We start from the raw sequence: 2,819 nt of genomic DNA, 5'->3' as shown, positions 1-2,819 counted from the left end.
GTATCCTACATAGTTTGTCCACAAAATGGAATTTTTTATTTTCCATTATTTTTTGTGCAATCAAAATTTGAATTTTCGATTTTTGAAGAGAATCCAAAAATTTGTTATGATAATCTTTTAGAGCTTTCAACAATAAATGTTTTTCTTTTCTTGACTTTTTTTCATATCGTGCGTTCTTCGGCTTCAAATTTTGATTTTCAGTTGATTTTTCAAAATCAGAAAAAAGTGGTCTCAAAAATGTTTTAAATGCGCTCACTTTTTGAATTTTCATAAAAAAGGCTGGTTCACGAACTCGTCCTTTCTTTTAGGACCTAAAAAAAGTGTGCCAAAGATGGATTTGATTTGCTCATTTTTTCGAGAGTTATCGTGTTTACGGACGGACAGACAGACAGACGCCATCGTGAAAACCTGATTTTTGGATTCAGGGAGTCTCGAAATGTGGAGATCCGTTGAAAAAGTGTGATGTCAAATTTCCGACAATTCTAATACTTTCTCAATCATAAATGATGAGAATGTAAAAACTACGAAGTTTTAATAAGTTCCAAAAATTTTTCAACTAAACAGTTTATTTTTTAAGAAAGAAAGAAAGAAACCAAATTTTTTTAATTTTTTTGAAAGTTTAGTTCAACATTCAAAAAGTTAAGTTTGGAAATTTTCATTTTTGGTCTGCCATAACGGTGGAGTAATTTTAATTATAATATTTTATATCGTTTAAACAAATTATAGATTTAATAATATAATAAATTCATTTAATAATGTTGTTTAAGCTAAAAAAAATCATTTATCTTTAAACAGAATTATAAAAATATTCTTTGACAATACTACAAATTATTTTATATTTATAACTAATCAATTAAAAGGACTAGGTTTTTCATCTTCAAAGTGACATTATTATCTGTCTTTCTATTCTTTCTTTTTTAATTCCTCTCAATACGCTTTCATTACATTTTTCCACGTTGATTAAAAAGAATAGATTTTTCTTCTTCTTTCTACTCCTTATTGGTGAAACTTTCGACGGAAGAAAATTCACGTATTAATGGAAATTCAGATTCTGAATTTTTTTAAATTCTCTTCTTACCGGGTATGCAAGACTTGAAAATTACATCCATTTTTACCTATCTCTTACGTTTTACGAGATATTTGTTATGAAAAATAACAATAATGGTAAGTTTTCTTCAGATACCAGTGGAATAACGTTCTCACGGGGACATTTTACACGTCTCGGGAACGTTCTGTGCTATTAGAGGAGCGAGAGCTTCAGTCAAACGACCTTGAGTCCTTAAAATTGTAAGATTCTCAAAAAAACATGAAAATAGAAGTAAAATGGTTAAGTTGCTAATTATTTCTTGTTTTATTCCAATTGTTTCATTATTTGAAACTTAAACTAACCGCTACAGTGTTTTCAGTTAAATTCGTGAATACTTTTGTTCAATGTTGAACCTTGGAGTGTACGAAAAAATGTCGGAAAATTTACAATCCTAATTTATGCTGGTTTTGAGTCTGTGAGTTTAGACAGTCGAAGGCCCTATTTTCGTACATGAGCTAGGCTTAAAGCGTCTCAGGGGGGTAGGGATGTCAATAGCCTCCTCTTCAGTTGTCCTCTGCACATGGAAATGGATGAGGCTCACTGAGTCATGCTACTCATGCTGCTAAGTCATGCTGATGTTTAGACAACCGATAATATGAATTTTTACTGTGCTATTTGGAATATGTGATACGTATGTTTTTCATGTTTTTAAGTATCTTTGTATGTTGTTTTTTATGCTGATGTTTATGAAACTGCATTTTCTTGGTCAACAAGTTATTAATGTTACTGCAAGAAGTTACTTAATCATTTATTATCCTTCATGAAATATATTGTGTGTTACGGACTGTGTAAATAGCTTTTGTGTTTCTTATAACTGAAAAAAAATCTAAGAAATGGAATTTTCTCGTTATAATTTAGCAGAAAATGATTGAAAAAGTCTTTTGAATAATTATATAATTTTGTGAAATACTTTAGAAACAATATTATACCGTAAATCATTCGTAATGTGTTTCAAAATGACTGGAGTGTGGAAACACCCCACCTTGTGGTAAATGAGACTCTGTCTCACCTTGTGGTGTGAAGGTGAAAAACGTGAAATACATCTCCATGCAAGAAATCAAGTCGGAAGATTATGATTGACTATAAGTTTTTTGCATTAGCGTGTTCACCGTTGAAGGCCGAAAAGCCATTTTTCCGGCTGCATGAGGGTTGCACGAAACCCTGAAAACGCCAAAAACTTGCAGACATTTCGAAACGTTTTTGTATTTAATGTATGAATTTATATTCGAAACTTGAAGAGAACTTACTCGAGTATTTAAAATAGTAAATTCATTTATTCATAAATCATAAACATTTGACGAATATTATATAGATATTTATACGTTAGTATCTCACTATTACAATTCCGCAAAAATGTATTTTCGTTTACTGAAAATTATTATAGTTGCTTTTTATTTTTGCTTTAAAAATACCTTGCCGCTCGCACATTATGTACATGTATAAATCAGTTTGAAAAAAAAGACTGAGTGGACAGACGTTTGATTTGAATGCGATTGTGTCGGTTAGCGCAAAGTAAGTACCATTCTGACCGTCATCACCATCAGTATCAACAGTAGATGAAGCAGCAGTCAACACCCGAGGTGTGCCCTTCCTCCTTTCCTTCCCCCCTCTCTTCCTTCCTTATTTACGTATGAGCTCGAGTTTAGTCTAGATAGATATAAACGGACACACGCACACGTATTGTACAAAGAGTTGCGAGTATTGTCGATTGTTAAAAATTAACAAAAAAAAA

The sequence above is a fragment of the Belonocnema kinseyi genome, chromosome 6 (genome assembly GCF_010883055.1).
Source record: "Belonocnema kinseyi isolate 2016_QV_RU_SX_M_011 chromosome 6, B_treatae_v1, whole genome shotgun sequence".
Taxonomy (NCBI): Eukaryota; Metazoa; Arthropoda; class Insecta; order Hymenoptera; family Cynipidae; genus Belonocnema; species Belonocnema kinseyi.
This window is presented reverse-complemented; position numbering follows the sequence as displayed.